Consider the following 24,697-nt stretch of genomic DNA (forward strand, 5'->3'; position numbering starts at 1 on the left):
AGAAGCGTCAGTTATCCTGTCCCAAAACTTTGCTCTGAAGCACCTTGACCGAAAACCGTAAGCCCTAGGAAAATTTTGAAAACATTTTACCGGAGCAGGCATACGTATCAATGTCATGACCGACTTTCATACCGATAGAGCAATTTTTGCACCCATGAGAGCGATTTCAAAATTATTTTTTCGGTCAAAAATCCACTCTTTTTCTCACTCTAAAAAGCGGCAGTTGGTTTCAGTTACACTCTAAGGTTTCGGCAGTTGGAAATTTTGCTCGTTTTTCGCTTTTTACGTCGCCGTCGTAACTCCGATCCCCAATAAAAATAATAGCTCACTTCTCGGCATCGAGCCGCACGTTTTGATACCACTTTTGTGGGTGAGCACGCAGCGGTTCGAGCCGCATTAACGGTGACGGAAGAATAATAAATAACTAGAAAATTCCGCAGAAATTTTAAGGGGCATGCCAAAGTGTGCCCGTCGGTTTTTAATCAAGCGTTCTAATGCAAAAAATTAGCATTAATGCTAAAGAAAGCTTCAATGTAGTCAATAACCTATGGTGAGTCAGAAACATGTTGACTAAACTGCACCTGTACCATTCAGTATGTTGAAATTAATGCATAAGCCAAAATGCTAATATTAGCGTGAAGACTAATATTCATGTAGGATGTTAGGATGTTAGGATGTGCACTGCCTTGCTGCGCAAGGCAGTTCACTATCCTGAGGAAAAAAAATGCGAAAAAAGCTTAATATTATTGCAACGCCTACGGCGTTGCACTAGCATGAGAGGAGTGCAGCAACTCTTTGAAGCAGTTAGTTTTTCTGATCAAAGCGGCTTACTGTTCAGCATCCATAAGAGCAATCCGAAAACTTTTTGAAGCATATAAGAGGGCAATTTCTTGTCTCCGATGGAACCACGATTTAAATCTGTAGTTCTCTCTGCACTAACCTGAGAGAAAAACGTAATAAAGGCCTGATAGGAATATTCAGGCTTTTATTTTGAAATTTTCAGTAAGCTTCATTTTAAATGGCCACACTAATCCCATGTCTAACAGTGGTTGGGTTATACCAGTTCATATATAATGCCCAGAACATTCTGCCCTGTCTGTAGTTATAACATTCTGCTCACCTTCTTTCTGTAATAAGTCAGAGTTCCACCATTATGTACTTCTTAACTGCCAGCTCAGCCCTCCTTTGTAATGATTGAGGGTTCCACCATGTTGACCTTCCGACCTTCTGCTCAGGCCTCTGTAGTAAAGTGTTCCATCGTGTTTAGAACTACAAAGATGGTGTTTTTGTAGTCCTAAGGAGCAGTTTGGCTTTTGTCTGTGTTCTGTTGCTATAGTGACCAAGCCTCCCCCTGTGTTTCTCCAGACAGGGGGAGAAACAATTCTATCTGTTTGACCCAGCCAGTTTCACTCCAAAAAGCTGTCCGAACAACTCCTTTCCATTCGGGAACCGTGATACGTATTCGAAAACCGTTTGAAGCGTATGAGAGGGCTATTTGTCGTCTCATTTAGTACCGCGATTCATATCTGTAGCTCATTCACAGTAATTGCAGTGATGAGAGAAAAATGGTGTGCGCTGAGCTCAGAACTTTTTGCAGAAATGTATGTAAAAAGAGCAATTACATGATGTAAAAATTGTCAAGGCTTTTATTTTGAAAATTTTCAATAAGCTTCATTTGAAATTGCCACACTAATTTCATGTGTAATAGTGATCAGGTTAAATCAGTTATATAATGCTCAAAGCACAAGTTGTTTATAATACCAGCCAACTCCTCCTCTGTAATAATTGAGTGTTCCGCCATGTTGTAGTTCTGACATGCTGTACAGGCCTCTGTTTTAACTGAGTCTTGGCCATAGATAGAACTACAGTTATGGCAGTTATGGCTGCTGGTTTGTAGTCCAAACCAGCAGATTTGCCTTTCTCTGGATTCTGTTGCTATAGCGATTGGCCCTCAGCCAACTGCTGTGTGTGTGAGACAGAAAGCTGGGGAAGGATTTCAATCTTTGAGACAACCATGAAATGCTAATGTTAATGAACTGCCTTGCTGCGCAAGGCAGTTCACTATCCTGAGAAAAAAAGCATAAAAAAAAGATTTTCATTTTTGCATCGCCTACGGCGATGCACTTTTGTCAGTGCAATTTTCAGAGTTTTATTTTGAAACTTTCAGTAAACTTAATTTTCATAACCACACTAATCCAATGTGTAACAGTGGTTTGGTTAATCCACCTGTATAATGCCCAAAACAGGAAGTAGTTCTAACTGCCAGCTCAGCCCTCCTCTGTAATAATTGAGTGTTCTGCCATGTTGTAGTTCTGACCTTCTGCTCTGCCCTCTGTATTAAAGTGTTCCGCCATATTTAGAACTACAGAGTCTTTGTAGTCCAAACCCCAGCAGTTCTCCCTCTCTGCATTCTGTTGCTATAGTGATGAAAGTGCCCTGTGTGTGTCAGACTTATGTATCTTTATGAGACACCCAGTCAGTTTTAATGGAAAAAGCAGTCCGAACGACTGCTTCCCGTTCGGGTTCCGTAAGTCCGATCCAAAAACCGTTTGAAGCATATGAGAGGGCTATTTGTCGTCTCATTTAGTACCGCGATTCATATCTGTAGCTCATTCACAGTAATTGCAGTGATGAGAGAAAAATGGTGTGCGCTGAGCTCAGAGATTTTTCAGAAATGTATATAAAACACTGGGGAGGAGCGTCAGTTATCCTGTCCCAAAACTTTGCTCTGAAGCACCTTGACCGAAAACCGTAAGCCCTAGGGAAATTTTGAAGACATTTTACCGGAGCAGGCATTCGTATCAATGTCATGACCGACTTTCATACCAATAGACCAATTTTTGCACCCATGAGAGCGATTTCAAAATTATTTTGGGGTCAAAATTCCACTCTTTTTCTCACTCTAAAAAGCGGCAGTTGGTTTCAGTTACACTCTAAGGTTTCGGCAGTTGGAAATTTCGCTCGTTTTTCGCTTTTTACGTCGCCGTCGTAACTCCGATCCCCAATAAAAGTAATAGCTCCAATGCCGGGATCGAGACACACGTTTTGATACCACTTTTGTGGGTGGGCACGCAGCGGTACGAGCCGCATTAACGGTAATGGAAGAAGATGTTATAATAATAAACAGACATTCTATTGGGTGTAGAACAATAGGTGCCTGCCATGCAATGCATGGAGGCAGTGACTGACCTGCTTCGCAGGTCAGTCACTGCTCTCCTTATGCATTGCTAATGGCATGCCCCAACTAGAAAATTCCACCGAAATTTTAAGGGGCCTGCCAAGTGTGGCCTCCGCTTTAACCCCAGCGTTTCAAATTAGCCGTGAAAAAAAATGAATGCATGTCTGACATACTTATCCCACCACTAGAACACAGTAACTGTAAATATTGTCAGGTTTATTATGACAATATGAGTCACCATTGGGAAGCAGAATATAAACCCCAAGTCAGTGAAATTCAATCTGAGACCGACGACTATAAGCTTCGCACATGTGGTTCTTACTCATGGTCCAAAATAAAAAACATGAAGAAAGTTGGTAATAGTTAATTTCTAAAAACTATTTCAATTTTCTTAGTAAAGATTTTAATTTACACTCAAAAATTCAGACAAGTATTAATTTTATGTAAGCAAAACATGAATAGTCACACGAAATATGTATTCTTCCCACAATGCATTGTGAGATCTGATTCAGCGCTGTGGGAATACTCACTGCCTCTGTCTAGGGCCCGTTGCTATGGTAATTAATGATCTGCACCTGGGCTGGCACTCTCTTTCAGACAGGCTGGTTTCTATACTTGTGAGACACTTAACGTCGGTCTACAAGACCCTGACAAAAAACTATAAGCCCTAGGAAAATTTTGAAAACATTTTACAGGAGCAGGCATGTGTATCTATGTCATGACCAAGTTTGACATCAATAGGCCGCTATTTGTGCTTGTGAGGGGGAGTTAAAAAGAGTTTTGGAGTCTGACCTCCACTGTCCTGTGTGTGTGTTTCAGAGAGAAATCTTAGTGATGCTGCGAGTTCCTCAGATTAAAGTTTTTTCGTTTTTTTTAATTTATGTCCTCATTTTTACACAGAATCCCACTAAAAGTAATAGCTCCCTTCTCGGCATCGAGCCGCACGATTTGATACCACTTTTGTAGGGGTACACGCAGCGGTACGAGCCGCATTAACGGTAATGGAAGAAAAATAAAGATATAAACTAGAAAATTCCTGCAGAAATTTTGAGGGGCCTGCCAACTGTGCCCATCACTTTAAACCCAGCATTTCAAATTTGACGTGACAACTACATATATGCACGTCTGACATACTTATCCCACCACTATAACACAGTAACTATAAATATTGTCAGGAGTATTATGACGATATGAGTCACCATTGTAAAGCAGGGTATAAACCAAATGTCAGTGAAATTCAAACCGAGACCGACGACTATAAGCTTCGCACATGGTGATCTCACTCATGGTCCAAAATATATTAAAAAAAAAAAAACAAAACATGAAGAAAGTTGGTAATTGTTAATTTCTAAACAAAGATCAAATTTCATACTAAGCATTTTAATGTCCACTCAAAAATTCAGAGAAGTAATCATTTTATGTAAGCAAAACATGAATAGTCACAGGAAATATGTATTCTTCCCACAATGCATTGTGAGATCTGATTCAGCGCTGTGGGAATACTCACTGCCTCTGTCTAGGACCCGTTGCTATGGTAATTAATGATCTGCACCTGGGCTGGCTCTCTCTCTGGTTTCTATACTTGTGAGACACCCGGCGTCGGTCTCCAGGACCCTGACAAAAAACCATAAGCCCTAGGAAAATTTTGAAAACATTTTACAGGAGCAGGCATGTGTATCTATGTCATGACCAACTTTGAGATCAATAGGCTGCTATTTGTGCCTGTGAGGGGGAGTTAAACAGAGTTTTGGAGTCAGACCTCCACTGTCCTGTGTGTGTGTTTCAGAGAGAAATCTTAGTGATGCTGTGAGTTCCTCAAATTAAAGTTTTCTCGTTTTTCTCAATTTATGTCGTCATTTTATCTCAGAATCCCACTAAAAGTAATAGCTCCCTTCTCGGCATCGAGCTGCACGATTTGATACCACTTTTGTGGGGGTACACGCAGCGGTACGAGCCGCATTAACGGTAATGGAAGAAAAATAAAGATATAAATAAATAAAGAGACATTCTATTGGGTGTAGAACAATAGGTGCCTGCCATGCAATGCATGGAGGCAGTGACTGACCTGCTTCGCAGGTCAGTCACTGCTCTCCCTATGCATTGCTTATGGCAGGCCCCAATAAATAAAGAGACATTCTATTGGGTGTAGAACAATAGGTGCCTGCCATGCAATGCATGGAGGCAGTGACTGACCTGCATTGCTTATGGCAGGCCCCAATAAAGAGACATTCTATTAGGTGAAGAACAATAGGTGCCTGCCATGCAATGCATGGAGGCAGTGACTGACCTGCTTCGCAGGTCAGTCACTGCTCTCCTTATGCATTGCTAATGGCATGCCCCAACTAGAAAATTCCCGCAGAAATTTTGAGGGGCCTGCCAAAGTGTGCCCGTCGGTTTGGACCCAGCGTTCCGATGCTAAAAATTAGCCTTAATGGTAAAGAAAGCTTCAATGTAGTCAATAACCTGTGGAGAGTCAGAAGCATGTGGACTAAGCTGTACTTGTACCATTCAGTATGTTGCATACGGTAAAATTAGCCAAAATGCTAATAATAGCATGAATGGTATCAGTAGAATGTGGGGTATCACTACCATTTTGTTACCCATTGACTCAGTCCAATCAGTATTCTAAACATGGCTAATAAGTAAATAAATTGGCTAAAAGCTTATTTGAGGGAAAATGCTAATGCGTGCAAAGAAGTGCACTAGTATGTGGCAGTGGAATGCTAATGTTTGTGCTGAGAGAAAAGACATAAGAAGAATAATATTTTTGCACCACCTGCAGCGGTGCACTGATGTGAGGGGAGTATGCAGGCTTTTATTTTGAAACTTTCAGTAAGCTTCATTTGAAATGGCAACACTAATACCATGTGTAACAGTGGTTTTGTTAAACCAGTTATCTAACACCAAAAAGAGCAATTACATGATGTAAAAATTGTCAAGGCTTTTATTTTGAAAATTTTCAATAAGCTTCATTTGAAATGGTCACACTAATTTCATGTGTAATAGTGATCGGGTTAAATCAGTTATATAATGCTCAAAGCACAAGTAGTTTATAATACCAGCCAACTCCTCCTCTATAGTAACAGACAGTTCCGCCATGTTGTAGTTCTGACATGCTGCTCAGGCTTCTGTTTTAACTGAGTCTTGGCCATAGATAGAACTACAGTTATGGCAGTTATGGCTGCTGGTTTGTCTGGATTCTGTTGCTATAGCAATTGGCCCTCATCCAACTGCTGCGTGTGTGAGAAAGAAAGCTGGGGAAGGATTTCTATCTTTGAGACACCCATAGAATGGTAATGCTAATGTCAATCCAGAGGGAAAAAAACAGAAAAAAGCTTAATACTACATGAGGGAAGTATGCAGGCTTTTATTTTGAAACTTTCAGTAAACTTCATTTTAAATGGCAACACTAATCCAATGTGTAACAGTGATTTTGTTAATCCACCTGTATAAAGCCCAAAACAGGAAGTAGTTCTAACTGGCAGCTCAGCCCTCCTCTGTAATAATTGAGTGTTCCGCCATGTTGTAGTTCTGACCTTCTTCTCTGCCCTCTGTATTAAAGTGTCCCGCCATCTTTAGAACTACAGTCTTTTTAGTACAAACCAGCTGCTCTCCCTATCTCTATGTTCTGTTGCTATAGCGATGAAACTGCAGTGTGTGTCAGAGACTTTATCTAACGTTATGAGACACCCAACTCAGTTTTAATATTCGTCGTGAGTGGACATTGCAGAGTTTTATTTTGAAACTTTCAGTAAACTTAATTTCCATAACCACACTAATCCAATGTGTAACAGTGGTTTGGTTAATCCACCTGTATAATGCCCAAAACAGGAAGTAGTTCTAACTGCCAGCTCAGCCCTCCTCTGTAATAATTGAGTGTTCCGCCATGTTGTAGTTCTGACCTCCTGCTCTGCCCTCTGTATTAAAGTGTTCCGCCATATTTAGAACTACAGAGTCTTTGTAGTCCAAACCCCAGCAGTTCTCCCTCTCTGCATTCTGTTGCTATAGTGATGAAAGTGCCCTGTGTGTGTCAGACTTATCTATCTTTATGAGACACCCAGTCAGTTTGAATGGAAAAAGCAGTCCGAACGACTGCTTCCCGTTCGGGTTCCGTAAGTCCGATCCAAAAACCGTTTGAAGCATATGAGAGGGCTATTTCTCATCTCATCTATTACCGCGATTCATATCTGTAGCTCAATCACAGTAATTGCAGTGATGAGAGAAAAATGGTGTGCGCTGAGCTCAGAAATTTTTCAGAAAAGTCTGAAAATGAATGGTGGAGTGCCTGAAGGTACCCTGTCACTTGATTTTGCTCTGAAGCACCTTGACAGAAAACCGTCAGCCCTAGAGAAATTTCGAAGACATTTTACCGGAGCAGGCATGCGTATCAATGTCATGACCGAGTTTCAGACCGATAGACCAATTTTTGCACCCATGAGAGCGATTTCAAAATTATTTTGGGGTCAAAAATCCACTCTTTTTCTCACTCTAAAAAGCGGCAGTTGGTTTCAGTTACACTCTAAGATTCGTCGAAGGTTCGGCAGTTGGAAATTTTGCTCGTTTTTCGCTTTTTACGTCGCCGTCATAAGTCCGATCCCCAATAAAAATAATAGCTCCAATGCCGGGATTGAGCCGCACGTTTTGATACCATTTTTGTGGGTGGGCACGCAGCGGTACGAGCCGCATTAACGGTAATGGAAGAAGTTGTTATAATAACTAGAAAATTCCGCAGAAATTTTAAGGGGCATGCCAAAGTGTGCCCGTCGGTTTTTAATCAAGCGTTCTGATGTAAAAAATTAGCATTAATGCTAAAGAAAGCTTCAATGTAGTCAATAACGTGTGGAGAGTCAGAAGCATGTGGACTAAGCTGTACTTGTACCATTCAGTATGTTGCATACGGTAAAATTAGCCAAAATGCTAATAATAGCATGAATGGTATCAGTAGAATGTGGGGTATCACCACCATGATGTCACCCATTGACTCAGTCCAACCAGTATTCTAAACATGGCTAATAAGTAAATAAATTGGCTAAAAGCTTATTTGAGGGAAAATGCTAATGCGTGCAAGGAAGTGCACTAGTGGGTGGCAGTGAAATGCTAATGTTTGTGCTGATGTTAATGAACTGCCTATCCTGAGAAACAAAAATAAAAGAAGAATATTTTTGCACCGCCTGTGGCGGTGCACTGACGTGAGGGGGGTATGCAGGCTTTTATTTTGAAACTTTCAGTAAGCTTCATTTGAAATGGCAACACTAATCCCATGTGTAACAGTGGTTTGGTTAAAACAGTTATCTAACACAAAAAAGAGCAATTACATGATGTAAAAATTGTCAAGGCTTTTATTTTGAAAATTTTTAATAAGCTTCATTTGAAATGGTCACACAAATTTCATGTGTAATAGTGATCGGGTTAAATCAGTTATATGATGCTCAAAGCACAAGTAGTTCAGAATACCACCCAACTCCTCCTCTGTAATAATTGAGTGTTCCGCCATGTTGTAGTTCTGACATGCTGCTCAGGCCTCTGTTTTAACTGAGTCTTGGCCATAGATAGAACTACAGTTATGGCAGTTCCTTTCTCTGGATTCTGTTGCTATAGCGCAAGGCAGTTCACTGTCCTGAGAAAAAAAACATAAAAAAAGATTTTTTTTTTATGTGGCGGTGCACTTTTGTCAGTGCAATTTGCAGAGTTTTATTTTGAAACTTTCAGTAAACTTAATTTTCATAACCACACTAATCCAATGTGCCACAGTGGTTTGGTTATTCCACCTGCATAATGCCCAAAACAGGAAGTAGTTCTAACTGCCAGCTCAGCCCTCCTCTGTAATAATTGAGTGTTCCGCCATGTTGTAGTTCTGACCTTCTGCTCTGCCCTCGGTATTAAAGTGTTCCGCCATGTTTAGAACTACCGAGTCTTTGTAGTCCAACCAGCAGCTGTGGCTTCCTCTGCATTCTGTTGCTATGGTGATGAAAGTGCCCTGGGTGTGTCAGACTTATCTATCTTTATGAGACACCCAGTCAGTTTTAATGGAAAAAGCAGTCCGAACGACTGCTTCCCGTTCGGGTTCCGTAAGTCCGATCCAAAAACCGTTTGAAGCAAATGAGAGGGCTATTTCTCATCTCATCTATTACCGCGATTCATATCTGTAGCTCAATCACAGTAATTGCAGTGATGAGAGAAAAATGGTGTGCGCTGAGCTCAGAGATTTTTCAGAAATGTATGTAAAACACTGGAGAGGAGCGTCAGTTATCCTGTCCCAAAACTTTGCTCTGAAGCACCTGGACCGAAAACCATAAGCCCTAGGGAAATTTTGAAAACATTTTACCAGAGCAGGCATTCGTATCAATGTCATGACCGACTTTCATGCCAATAGAGCAATTTTTGCACCCATGAGAGCGATTTCAAAATTATTTTTGGGTCAAAATTCCACTCTTTTTCTCACTCTAAAAAGCGGCAGTTGGTTTCAGTTACACTCTAAGGTTTCGGCAGTTGGAAATTTCGCTCGTTTTTCGCTTTTTACGTCGCCGTCGTAACTCCGATCCCCAATAAAAGTAATAGCTCCAATGCCGGGATCGAGCCACACGTTTTGATACCACTTTTGTGGGGTTTCTCGCAGCGGTACGAGCCGCATTAACGGTAGTGGAAGAAGATGTTATAATAATAAACAGACATTCTATTAGGTGAAGAACAATAGGTGCCTGCCATGCAATGCATGGAGGCAGTGACTGACCTGCTTCGCAGGTCAGTCACTGCTCTCCTTATGCATTGCTAATGGCATGCCCCAACTAGAAAATTCCGCAGAAATTTTAAGGGGCATGCCAAAGTGTGCCCGTCGCTTTTTAATCAAGCCTTCTGATGCAAAAAATTAGCATTAATGCTAAAGAAAGCTGCAATGTAGTCAGTATACTCCATTCAGTATACTGAACATCGCTAATAAGTAAGAAAATTATCTAATAGCTACCTTTAGGGAAAAGGCTAATGCTAATGCTAATGCACTGCCTTGCTGCGCAAGGCAGTGCACTAGTGGGGGCAGTAAAATGCTAAACTTGTGCTAATGTTAATGAACTGCCTTGCTGCGCAAGGCAGTTCACTATCCTGAGGGAAAAAAATGCGAAAAAAGCTTAATATTATTGCAACGCCTACGGCGTTGCACTAGCATGAGAGGAGTGCAGCAACTCTTTGAAGCAGTTAGTTTTTCTGATCAAAGCGGCTTACTGTTCAGCATCCATAAGAGCAATCCGAAAACTTTTTGAAGCATATAAGAGGGCAATTTCTTGTCTCCGATGGAACCACGATTTAAATCTGTAGTTCTCTCTGCACTAACCTGAGAGAAAAACATAATAAAGGCCTGAGAGGAATATTCAGGCTTTTATTTTGAAATTTTCAGTAAGCTTCATTTTAAATGGCCACACTAATCCCATGTCTAACAGTGGTTGGGTTAAACCAGTTTATATATAAAGCCCAGAACATTCTGCCCTGTCTGTAGTTATAACATTCTGCTCACCTTCTTTCTGTAATAAGTCAGAGTTCCACCATTATGTACTTCTTAACTGCCAGCTCAGCCCTCCTTTGTAATGATTGAGGGTTCCACCATGTTGACCTTCCGACCTTCTGCTCAGGCCTTTGTAGTAAAGTGTTCCATCGTGTTTAGAACTACAAAGATGGCGTTTTTGTAGTCCTTAGGAGCAGTCTGGCTTTTGTCTGTGTTCTGTTGCTATAGTGACCAAGCCTCCCCCTGTGTTTCTCCAGACAGGGGGAGAAACAATTCTATCTGTTTGAGCCAGCCAGTTTCACTCCAAAAAGCTGTCCGAACAACTCCTTTCCATTCGGGAACCGTGATACGTATTCGAAAACCGTTTGAAGCATATGAGAGGGCTATTTGTCGTCTCATTTAGTACCGCGATTCATATCTGTAGCTCATTCACAGTAATTGCAGTGATGAGAGAAAAATGGTGTGCGCTGAGCTCAGAACTTTTTGCAGAAATGTATGTAAAAAGAGCAATTACATGATGTAAAAATTGTCAAGGCTTTTATTTTGAAAATTTTCAATAAGCTTCATTTGAAATTGCCACACTAATTTCATGTGTAATAGTGATCAGGTTAAATCAGTTATATAATGCTCAAAGCACAAGTTGTTTATAATACCAGCCAACTCCTCCTCTGTAATAATTGAGTGTTCCGCCATGTTGTAGTTCTGACATGCTGCTCAGGCCTCTGTTTTAACTGAGTCTTGGCCATAGATAGAACTACAGTTATGGCAGTTATGGCTGCTGGTTTGTAGTCCAAACTACAAACCAGCAGCCATAGTCCATAGTTTGTAGTCCAAACCAGCAGCCTTTCTCTGGATTCTGTTGCTCTAGCGATTGGCCCTCAGCCAACTGCTGTATGTGTGAGACAGAAAGCTGGGGAAGGATTTCAATCTTTGAGACAACCATGAAATGCTAATGTTAATGAACTGCCTTGCTGCGCAAGGCAGTTCACTATCCTGAGAAAAACAACATAAAAAAAAGATTTTCATTTTTGCATCGCCTACGGCGATGCACTTTTGTCAGTGCAATTTTCAGAGTTTTATTTTGAAACTTTCAGTAAACTTAATTTTCATAACCACACTAATCCAATGTGTAACAGTGGTTTGGTTAATCCACCTGTATAATGCCCAAAACAGGAAGTAGTTCTAACTGCCAGCTCAGGCCTCCTCTGTAATAATTGAGTGTTCCGCCATGTTGTAGTTCTGACCTTCTGCTCTGCCCTCTGTATTAAAGTGTTCCGCCATATTTAGAACTACAGAGTCTTTGTAGTCCAAACCCCAGCAGTTCTCCCTCTCTGCATTCTGTTGCTATAGTGATGAAAGTGCCCTGTGTGTGTCAGACTTATCTATCTTTATGAGACACCCAGTCAGTTTTAATGGAAAAAGCAGTCCGAACGACTGCTTCCCGTTCGGGTTCCGTAAGTCCGATCCAAAAACCGTTTGAAGCATATGAGAGGACTATTTCTCATCTCATCTATTACCGCGATTCATATCTGTAGCTCAATCACAGTAATTGCAGTGATGAGAGAAAAATGGTGTGCGCTGAGCTCAGAGATTTTTCAGAAATGTATGTAAAACACTGGAGAGGAGCGTCAGTTATCCTGTCCCAAAACTTTGCTCTGAAGCACCTGGACCGAAAACCATAAGCCCTAGGGAAATTTTGAAAACATTTTACCGGAGCAGGCATTCGTATCAATGTCATGACCGACTTTCATACCAATAGAGCAATTTTTGCACCCATGAGAGCGATTTCAAAATTATTTTTGGGTCAAAATTCCACTCTTTTTCTCACTCTAAAAAGCGGCAGTTGGTTTCAGTTACACTCTAAGGTTTCGGCAGTTGGAAATTTCGCTCGTTTTTCGCTTTTTACGTCGCCGTCGTAACTCCGATCCCCAATAAAAGTAATAGCTCCAATGCCGGGATCGAGACACACGTTTTGATACCACTTTTGTGGGTGGGCACGCAGCGGTACGAGCCGCATTAACGGTAATGGAAGAAGTTGTTATAATAATAATAATATAGAGACATTCTATTGGGTGTAGAACAATAGGTGCCTGCCATGCAATGCATGGAGGCAGTGACTGACCTGCTTCGCAGGTCAGTCACTGCTCTCCTTATGCATTGCTAATGGCATGCCCCAACTAGAAAAATAGCTGTTCCTAGCGAAACAGCCGTGAGAATGCATATTTGCAGAATGACTGCAGCAGAAATGCAAGAAAAGTTTGAGAAATGCGTAAGAAGTAGGAAAAAGCAGAAAAAACTTGAAATAGTTGAAACAGTGAAATGTAGCAAAGAGCAGAAATTAGATGAAGCAGAAATCAGAACAAAACCACAAATAGTTGAAACAGATGAACAGTGAAGCATAGCAACATAGGAAACTGCATAAAATAGCAGAAGCAGGAATTATTACAAAGGCACAAATATTTGAAGAATTGAAACATAGCAGCACAAAAACCATAAAGGAGCAGAAGAGGCTGAACAGTTTGATATATGAATTGCTAAAATTGATTAAAGATTGCAAAACACCTTAAAAGTGAAACAGAGCTTAAATAGTACAGAAAGAAATTAGTGCAAAACCAGAAATAGTTGAAACTATTGAACAGTGAAACAGAAAAAAGCTGAAATTAGCAGAACCAGAAAAACCAGAAATATTTGTAAGAGTAAAAGAGATCAAAAGCAATAAGGATCAGAAGAAGCACAATATAAGCATAAGAAAGCTACAGTCATATATTGTAAAAATCCTTTGCCCAGTAGTGGAACTTAGCAAAGGTGTTGCAGAATTCAGCTGAAGACGCAGAAGTTTGTGTGCAACCTGAATTATTTGAAAAAGTCAAAAAGTGAAACAGAGCATAAAAAAGACCATAGTTAGCTAAATTATGGTCTGTATATATATATAGATAGATAGATAGATAGATAGATAGATAGATAGATAGATAGATAGATAGATAGATAGATAGATAGATAGATAGATAGATAGATAGATAGATAGATAGATAGATAGATAGAAAATCAGTGATGTGCTGTCAGATGAGGCAGGAGAGCCAGAGCCATACCTGTCATCATGGAAAAATAATATATACCAATAAAATCATTTAGAAAGATTTTTTCACCCTGTTGTTTTGTCCTATAAAGTCCCTATTTATCATTTGACTAAAATATGATGATGTTTTTTCTTCAAAATCGCTGAATTTTCCCATTAAAATGCTTGGAAGCGAAGCCGGTGAGGCAGCACCGAGCTGAGCCTCACCTGTGATTGCGCAACCTCTCGCTAAGAGCACCGGTTGCCACTCTATGAGAGCAGCTCCTCCTGTCTGTACGTCGCCAATAAAATGGTTAAAAACATTTAATGTATAATGTATGAACCTATTTTCCATGATTTAGCTTATGTATTTAATGTACTGTGTTTTTATTTTCACCAACTGTGTGTGTCAACATGTTTCGTGTGCTGAGGAGCGATCATAAATGGCATATTATTTGAGACCGCAAACGCCATACAGATTAGAGGTGAGGCAGGCAGTTCTCATGCCTCATCGCTGGGGGCGCTCATGAACCCAGACATTGTGACTCCACAACTGCAGAGTAAGAGACGGTAACAGCGAGCCGTCCAGCGAGCTAGCCACACAGTAGTTGTGCTGATACAGAGAGCGAGAAAGACGTGGTTTTGAGTTGCACTTTAACGGTTTCTCCCTTTGCTTTTAAGCACAGCACGAAATTAATAATATCTACATGTCTAAGTTTGATTGAGATCACGGAATCATGAATGGCATGTAAAGGAATAGCCTTTTTGCCCTCCAGCATTGTAGCATGCGAGAAATTTCCTTATGTAAACAATAACATGCCGGGGATCTAGATTTGTAAATCCGATTATAATTAAGTCGGTGCCTCACCAGGTATGAACCTCACCGCAAGTCACTAATCTATCTATCTATCTATCTATCTATCTATCTATCTATCTATCTATCTATCTATCTATCTATCTATCTATCTATCTATCTATCTATCTATCTATCTATCTATCTATCTATCTATCTAGATAGATAGATAGATAGATAGATAGATAGATAGATAGATAGATAGAAATCGCTGTTCTTGACATTACAAATTTGATGAGAGAACATCAAATTTTTTGTATAACTTAGTTTTTTATTTGTAATGTCAAGAACAGCGATTTTTTATGGCGATAGATAGATAGATAGATAGATAGATAGATAGATAGATAGATAGATAGATAGATAGATAGATAGATAGATAGATAGATAGATAGATAATCAGTGATGTGTTGTGAGGCAGGAGAGGCAGAGCCTCACCTGTCATGATGGAAAAATAATATATAATAAAATCCTTTATAAAGATTTTTTCACCCTGTGGTTTGTACTATGAAGCCCCAAATGCAGGTGACTCTAAGAACGCCGCCTTAAGCCACTCAACTGCGCTCATACTGCTCCTCCCTTTCAAATGCTTGGAAGCGAAGCCCGTGAGGCAGCACCGAGCTGAGCCTCACCTGGGATTGCGCAACCTCTCGCTAACTGCACCGGTTGCCATTCTATGAGAGCATGCTCCTCCTGTCTGTACGTCGCCAATGAAATGGTTAAAACATTTAATGTATGAACCTATATTCCATTATTTAGCTTATGTATTTAATGTACTGTGTTGTTATTGTCACCAACGTGTTTCGTGTGCTGAGGAGCGATCATAAATGGCATATTATTTGGGACGGCAAACGCCATACAGATTATAGGTGAGGCAGGCAGTTCTCATGCCTCATCGCTGGGGGCGCTCATGAACCCAGACATTGTGACTCCACAACTGCAGAGTAAGAGATGGTAACAGCGAGCCGTACAGCGAGCTAGCCACACAAGTAGCTGCGCTGATACACAGACCGAGACAGACGTGGTTTTTAGTTGTACTTTTAACAGATTCTCCCTTTGCTGTTAAGCACAGCACGAAATTAATAATATCTACATGTCTAAGTTTGATTGAGATCACGGAATCATGAATGGCATGTAAAGGAATAGCCTTTTTGCCCTCCAGCATTGTAGCATGCGAGCAATTTCCTTATGTAAACAATAACATGCAGGGGGTCTAGATTTGTAAATCCGATTATAATTAAGTCAGTGCCTCACCAGGTATGAACCTCACCGCAAGTCACTAATCTAATCTATCTATCTATCTATCTATCTATCTATCTATCTATCTAGATAGATAGATAGATAGATAGATAGATAGATAGATAGATAGATAGATAGATAGATAGATAGATAGATAGATAGATAGAATCAGTGATAGAATCAGTGATGTGCTGTGAGGCAGGAGAGGCAGAGCCTCACCTGTCATCATGGAAAAATAATATATAATAAAATCATTTATAAAGATTTTTTAACCCTGTGGTTTGTAGTATAAAGTCCCTATTTTTCATTTAACTAAAATATGATGATGTTTTTTCTTCAAAATCGCTGAATTTTCCCATTGAAATGCTTGGAAAAGAAGCCGGTGAGGCAGCACCGAGCTGAGCCTCACCTGTGATTGCGCAACCTCTCGCTAAGAGCACCGTTGCCACTCTATGAGAGCATGCACCTCCTGTCTGTACGTCGCCAATAAAATGGTTAAAAACATTTAATGTATAATGTATGAACCTATTTTCCATGATTTAGCTTATGTATTTAATGTACTGTGTTTTTATTTTCACCAACTGTGTGTGTCAACATGTTTCGTGTGCTGAGGAGCGATCATAAATGGCATATTATTTGAGACCGCAAACGCCATACAGATTAGAGGTGAGGCAGGCAGTTCTCATGCCTCATCGCTGGGGGCGCTCATGAACCCAGACATTGTGACTCCACAACTGCAGAGTAAGAGACGGTAACAGCGAGCCGTCCAGCGAGCTAGCCACACAGTAGTTGTGCTGATACAGAGAGCGAGAAAGACGTGGTTTTGAGTTGCACTTTAACGGTTTCTCCCTTTGCTTTTAAGCACAGCACGAAATTAATAATATCTACATGTCTAAGTTTGATTGAGATCACGGAATCATGAATGGCATGTAAAGGAATAGCCTTTTTGCCCTCCAGCATTGTAGCATGCGAGAAATTTCCTTATGTAAACAATAACATGCCGGGGATCTAGATTTGTAAATCCGATTATAATTAAGTCGGTGCCTCACCAGGTATGAACCTCACCGCAAGTCACTAATCTATCTATCTATCTATCTATCTATCTATCTATCTATCTATCTATCTATCTATCTATCTATCTATCTATCTATCTATCTATCTATCTATCTATCTATCTATCTAGATAGATAGATAGATAGATAGATAGATAGATAGATAGATAGATAGATAGATAGATAGAAATCGCTGTTCTTGACATTACAAATTTGATGAGAGAACATCAAATTTTTTGTATAACTTAGTTTTTTATTTGTAATGTCAAGAACAGCGATTTTTTATGGCGATAGATAGATAGATAGATAGATAGATAGATAGATAGATAGATAGATAGATAGATAGATAGATAGATAGATAGATAGATAGATAGATAGATAGATAATCAGTGATGTGTTGTGAGGCAGGAGAGGCAGAGCCTCACCTGTCATGATGGAAAAATAATATATAATAAAATCCTTTATAAAGATTTTTTCACCCTGTGGTTTGTACTATGAAGCCCCAAATGCAGGTGACTCTAAGAACGCCGCCTTAAGCCACTCAACTGCGCTCATACTGCTCCTCCCTTTCAAATGCTTGGAAGCGAAGCCCGTGAGGCAGCACCGAGCTGAGCCTCACCTGGGATTGCGCAACCTCTCGCTAACTGCACCGGTTGCCATTCTATGAGAGCATGCTCCTCCTGTCTGTACGTCGCCAATGAAATGGTTAAAACATTTAATGTATGAACCTATATTCCATTATTTAGCTTATGTATTTAATGTACTGTGTTGTTATTGTCACCAACGTGTTTCGTGTGCTGAGGAGCGATCATAAATGGCATATTATTTGGGACGGCAAACGCCATACAGATTATAGGTGAGGCAGGCAGTTCTCATGCCTCATCGCTGGGGGCGCTCATGAACCCAGACATTGTGACTCCACAACTGCAGAGTAAGAGATGGTAACAGCGAGCCGTACAGCGAGCTAGCCACACAAGTAGCTGCGCTGATACACAGACCGAGACAGACGTGGTTTTTAGTTGTACTTTTAACAGATTCTCCCTTTGCTGTTAAGCACAGCACGAAATTAATAATATCTACATGTCTAAGTTTGATTGAGATCACGGAATCATGAATGGCATGTAAAGGAATAGCCTTTTTGCCCTCCAGCATTGTAGCATGCGAGCAATTTCCTTATGTAAACAATAACATGCAGGGGGTCTAGATTTGTAAATCCGATTATAATTAAGTCAGTGCCTCACCAGGTATGAACCTCACCGCAAGTCACTAATCTAATCTATCTATCTATCTATCTATCTATCTATCTATCTATCTATCTATCTATCTATCTATCTATCTATCTATCTAGATAGATAGATAGATAGATAGATAGATAGATAGATAGATAGATAGATAGATAGAATCAGTGATAGAATCAGTGATGTGCTGTGAGGCAGGAGAGGCAGAGCCTCACCTGTCATCATGGAAAAATAATATATAATAAAATCATTTATAAAGATTTTTTAACCCTGTGGTTTGTAGTATAAAGTCCCTATTTTTCATTTAACTAAAATATGATGATGTTTTTTCTTCAAAATCGCTGAATTTTCCCATTGAAATGCTTGGAAAAGAAGCCGGTGAGGCAGCACCGAGCTGAGCCTCACCTGTGATTGCGCAACCTCTCGCTAAGAGCACCGTTGCCACTCTATGAGAGCATGCACCTCCTGTCTGTACGTCGCCAATAAAATGGTTAAAAACATGTTATGAACTGATTTTCCATAATTTAGCTTATGTATTTAATGTACTGTGTTTTTATTGTCACCAACTGAGTGTGTAATGTGATTTGTGTGATGAGGAGCGATCATAAACGACGGAGAACTGATGAGGAGTGAGGCAGGCAGTTCTCGTGTCTCATCGCTGGGGGCGCTCATGAACCCAGACAGTGTGACTGCACAACTGCAGAGTAAGAGACGGTAACAGCGAGTTGGCAATACAGTAGCTGCTCTGATACAGAGAGCGAGAAAGACGTGGTTTTGAGTTGTACTCTCACGGTTTCTCCCTTTGCTTTTAAGCACAGCACGAAATTAATAATATCTACATCTCTAAGTTTTATTGAGATAACGGAATTATTCTGCGGCGGCATCGGAATAATAAAGGAATAGCCTTTTTGTCCTCCAGGATTGTACGCATGTGCGAAATTTCCCTATGTAAACAACATACAGGGTCTATATTTGTAAATCCGATTATAATTAAGTCAGTGCCTCACCAGCTATAAAGCTCACCGCACAAAATGTTCAAAATGCTTTTTGCAGATTTGCATGCAAATTTTGCAGATTTGCATGCAACTATGAAATATTTTTTTGAGTGATTATCACATTATGATGTACATTTTTTAATGTTTGTGATGGTAAACAAACCATCACAAACATTTGGCTATTTTTTTAATTTGGCTATTTTTTTTCAAAAATAGCCAAATTAAATTAACCAAGAGATGGTTAATTTCTAAATGGATTGGAAAATTTGGGACTTGAGGTAAAAATATTACCATAACCACACTGACATTAGATGCAAAATAAATAAATTGAATATAAAAGTGGAAAATTGTACTGTGTAATAATGCTGCACACATCAAAAGGCAAACTAAAAATGTACTAATTTCTATTTATTTTCTTTACATGCTGTCAATACACAATGTCATTTCATAAAATGTCACAGAACTTTTTCATTGCAGTCCAGTCAAACAAACATTTCATTTGATTCAGACTATCAAGCAGTACAGTATTCTGAATTATTCAAAGTAAACGGTATCTAAAAAAACCCTAGCAGATTGCGTTGAATTAATGATATTTACCATTCACTCCTTCTCAATGAGCACATAAAAGTGAAAAACATTTGCTGTGTGTCATTGATTTTTTTGCAATCCTCATACCGAGCAACAGTGGAGAGGAAAAACTCCCTTTAACAGGAAGAAACCTCTGACAGATCCAGGCTCGATACAAGCAGCCATCTGCCACGACTGACTGGGCACAAAAAACAGCTTTCTGTGCAAAAAAAAACTGATCAATGTGGAATTATTTTTGATTATGAAAATGATCAAAAATGATTTATGCTTTATAGTTTAGTTAAAAAAACAAAAACCTCACTGAAGCATGACAAAGCATGAAATTGGAGGTGTGCAAGTTACACAGATACATAAAAATTTGCAAGGACATGGTTAATATTTAGAAATATAGTCATTCTTAACCTTAAAGAATGGAATGTGAATTGCAATTAAGAAAATGTCAAGATTACAAAGCCTCTAATGAAAAAAATGTGACCAAACCCCCCACCCCAAGAAACAAAAAAATAAATTCAGTTTAAAATTTAGTATCAGAGTAAAGTTTACCCTATTGTTAAACTATACTAGTTCAAAACCCTCTTTCTAATTTTGCTAATGATTAAAATTGACAATGCTTTTCTATGATCACTCATTTCTTTTCCCTGATGTCTATATTAACCTGCTCAAATAGCATAAGTGTGGCAATCTTTTGCCATACCAGTTTACCAGCTGATACCCCACATGGATACAGGATTCACAGTTGTGTAACATGTGACTTTTTAAAAATAGTACAATAGCATAATTCACAATTTATTCTTTGTTTCTCATAAAGATTTAAAGTTTTTTTTATCCCTTTTTATCACAATGATCACTAATAACAGGTGACCAAGCATTACACATTGCATAAAGTCAGGAGTCACAAGTTTACAAACTGTGAGTCCTGTCTTATTCCCACTATACCCATATTTAAACTTTCACTAGCTGATACTTTAACCCAGTATGTGGAAACCTGATTGGAAAAAAATAACACACGTGTACTGAAAAATGATATAAATGTGCAAATCTATAGAAATTTTAGCAGAATGAAATGAGCTTAATTACTAATTTTTTCAAACTTGTGCATAGTTCACATTTGCATGGTTGTTGTGAAGATGAATCTGGTGATGCAAGCTAAAATAAAAATAAAAAATCAGTCACTGTAAAGATATAAATGTTCACACATGTTGGGACCTTTCTGGTTGCTGCTGCAGCTTCCTTTAACCTGCTGAGTGTTTGCTCCAGCATTGAACAGATGGGTGCAGATCTTCAGGAAAAAAGTGGGACACTTTAACCCTCTGAGCAAACAACTCAAGTTTCTTACTTCTTCCTACTCCTTTCCAAACATGTTAAGATATCTGTGGTCCAAAAATATCTGTCTTTTGGATTCCTTGTTCCTGTGCATGATTTTATACTATAATATTCAAAATAAAATAAATGGAAGCATCAGTCCTCATCACAGCTGCCACAGGTGTCCTGGAATGCTGATTGATGTATCATGTCATCTGTCACAACGCGTTTTGCTGTCGTATCACGGTTACATGAGAGCCACTAAAGGTGAAAAAATAAATATGACAGTCAGCTGGACAAAGATTGTAGTCATTTCTCAGTTAGTTAAACAGAAACGATATTTGAGTACTCACCAGAGTCAGCTGCACCTCATGTCTGCTGGTGACAGGGACATCTTGGAATGCAGACATGTATGTGAAAGTCCTCCTGAGAAACCAAAAGAAAACATGTGTTGTAATGATCTATCAACTGTAAACGTCCCATGACACATGATAGCTAGTTACCTTCAACCTTGCTGCAGGAGACACAGTGTCTTGTAAGTGAAGTTTCATGAACAGATGTTGACTTCATGTTTAGCTGTGAGGGTCTCAGCTTGGATGGCCGAGCTATGACTTAAGACACCATAATCTGTAATGCAAAGAGATATATCATGAGTAACAATGGCATTCTCAGAGACAAGAAGTGAACATTTACACTTACAACTCAAATAGCTCCACTTCAGCAGCAGTAGGATATCTCTTGACTGATGCAGCAAGAGGACATGTCTCTGAGTGCTCAAGCTGGAGGACATGTTTCTGTGTAAGGAAGTTCTTTTTTTTTTCCCTCAGTGGCCACCAGTGCTCAGTTGTGAGCTGACAGGATGCATTTCACCCTGTGCCTTCAATAACGACTGTCATGGATCTTCTGTTTTGGTCGTGTGTGAACTGGATGAGATGTTGAAGCTTGCAGTTGTTGTTTTTCAGGCGGTGTTAACTGATGTTGAGACTAAAATGTTCCTAGTCAAAGCCCCCCACCCACTATGCCTACTCCCATCCTCAACACCCGTTTTTCAGCCATGAGGGGGCATCAGCTGGCATATGTTATTGGTCCAGGAGGAAGCCTGTGCTACACACAGACCTCCTGGTGAATTTTTTTTATTTTGTGATCTACTGTAGCAGCTTGTTTACAACTGCTAAGACAATTGTGGCTTGTGCACTTATCAATCCTGACCCAACAATATAAATGCACAAGCCACAACTTCTTTAAAGTTTTTATGAATTTGAAGTTTGCATTAATCATATACTATACTACATACAATATACATACGTCATATTAAATTGAGCTTTAATTTAATGTATCAAATCAAATTGAGCAGACTTATTTAGGTATAATCAAATGGTTAGATTTTGTGACAAAAGCCTCATAAATAACTTCAATATTTATTTATCACTGGAAAAATTGCAATATTTTTAAAACTCGAACTGTTTAGAATCTCAATATTTCCAAATTACAGAACTCTTGTTGGCTGAATAATGTAATGATTTGAAGAAATATAATTGGGAACGCTGTTGTGTAATATATTTTAAAAGGAAATACAAACAATTTAAAATTTTTACCTTTGGCATGCTTTTACTCACAGACCTCCGATGATTCAGTTGTGGACAGGACACAGAACACAGGATCATGGTAACTGTAGTAAGTTCTTAACACGCCGGATTGCAAACATTTCTGTGGCTGAGAAATGAAAATTAGATCGAGCAATGTGTTTTTCTCTGTGGTAGCAGAGGTGATCAGCTGTACATATCCACGAGACTGAAATAGTTCCAGAATTTGCCCTGTTGAACTGCGTACCTGATTCTCGTTGAAATCTCCACATACAATGACAGGCTGACAGTCCAACATCTCCAGTGCATCCAGAAGGCTTACCAGATTTTCCAGGAACGGTCTCAGGCTGTAGTCAGGAGGTCTGTACACAGCTGCAATCACTGCCCTGAATGGAGACTCAACCTTCAAAGCCACAAACTCAAGATCAGTCACATTTAGCAAATACTGTCTTTCATGAGCCTTAATATGGTTTCTGACATAAATAGCCACGCCACCTCCATTTTTGGAAGCCATTTGAGGAAAATTTGAGTAAGACATGTGTCTGTTTCGTTTGAACATATTGTAACCATCCAGATGCAGATTGTCAGCAACAAAAGAACCTTTCAGGTGAGTTTCAGTAAGACACAGCACATCTGCCAGACACAGTTCATGATGTTTCCTTATGTCACAGATGTGAGATGGGAGTCCCTCGGTGTTGTGGAAAACAATTACCAGCGTTTCTGGCCTGTTTAAAGTTTCTTTCACCTGAAGAAGAGGCATCATGTCATCTACGCTGGCTTGTCTCATGGTCTGGAGAGCTGCAGTGACTTGAGGATTGGCAAATTTTTTTTTTTCGTCAAAATCCAGTAGGTAAAGTCCACTGAGAGACGTCACTCTGCTGAGAGCTACGTATGCCATACCTGGTTCAAAGATTTTCTTCAAGGAAACCACAGCTGCATTTGTTGTTAGGCCTTGGGTTTTATGAATGGTGCAAGCAAAAGCCAGTTTCACAGGGAACTGTCTACGTACCACTCCATTGAGCTTCAGATTTTCCTCTGCTCTCTCGATGTAAACAAGATTGGAAGTGTCTGGAGGTCCACTTTGGTTTCTGGTCCCACTTGTTTGATTATCCATTGTCAGGCCCAGCTTAGTGATGCTGCTTTCATCATTTTCAGAAGTTACAACAGCTGTTAGTACACCAAATGCACCATTAACTAGTCCATTTTGTACATCAATATTTCTGGTGAGCATTACACGAGCTCCGACCGCAACTTTCAAAGTGTCTGCCAAATCATTTCTACCTCCCTTACATGGTCTGTCTTTGCGTGCCATTCTGCCTGTTCGTGGATCCTTTTGGAAGTCATCTGCATCAATGGTGATGATGTTGGAATGTAACAAAGTCAAAGTTGCCAAATTGTGTTCATCCACCAACTTATTGGTCGCAAAAATATGCAAAACTTCAGGAGGGCAAAGACTTGGTTCTGTGATGGCTTGCGATAACAAATCTCTGTCAGCCTGAGACAGCTCATCCGTCTTTTCTTTCACCCGAATTCTGTTTAGCATCTCTGCAAACGCAATGTCATCTTTTTGCCTCATAATTTCAGTTAGAGAGGTCATTTGAAAATGCTCCTGCCACAAGTCAATGTCCGCTGGATCGTGTACACACAGAGGTGTAGATTGCCTAATTGGTTTAAGCTGAGCATAGTCGCCGAGGACCAAAAGGGAAACTCCTGAAAAAGGTTTATGACTTCCTTTGATTTGTTTGAGCCGTGCATCCACATAAGCAAAGAGGGGCTTAGAAACCATGGAGATCTCGTCAATAATCAAGATTTGAACGTTGAAAAGTTCTGACCTGATTTCATCCAGCTGGTTGCCAAGTCCTTGAATTGGAGGTTTTAGCGAGCGTGGGAGCTTAAACAAAGAGTGCAGTGTTGTTCCACCGATGTTGAAAGCTGCCGTTCCAGTGAAAGAAGTGAGCAGAACAGTTGGAGCCGAAATATCAGCATCTTCTGAAAAGCGTGGCAGCCTGCTGAGTATTTTGCGTGCCTCTGAGTAAACGCATCGAATCAGATGTGACTTACCAGTACCTGCTCCACCATTTACATACAGAAAAAATGGCTCTGGTTTCAGACCGCACACAAGTTT

At 39.8% G+C, this 24,697-nt stretch overlaps 1 long non-coding RNA gene across 2 annotated transcripts; it reads right to left on the reverse strand.

The window, feature by feature from the left end:
• Positions 1–19,492: 19,492 nt before the first annotated feature.
• On the reverse strand, positions 19,493–24,694 carry LOC148153491 (uncharacterized). 2 transcript variants are annotated; one of them, XR_015761582.1, is made up of 4 exons: positions 22,820–24,694; positions 21,493–22,702; positions 21,343–21,415; positions 19,493–21,250 (listed from the first exon to the last, which is right to left on the reverse strand). It is a non-coding gene; the product is annotated as an uncharacterized LOC148153491 (long non-coding RNA). The 2 variants fall into 2 exon arrangements; XR_015761581.1 differs by having other exon boundaries at positions 21,493–24,694.
• Positions 24,695–24,697: the final 3 nt, after the last annotated feature.

The sequence above is a fragment of the Poecilia mexicana genome, unplaced genomic scaffold, assembly GCF_051168715.1.
Source record: "Poecilia mexicana isolate PSO_F unplaced genomic scaffold, ASM5116871v1 scaffold_20, whole genome shotgun sequence".
Lineage (NCBI taxonomy): Eukaryota > Metazoa > Chordata > Actinopteri > Cyprinodontiformes > Poeciliidae > Poecilia > Poecilia mexicana.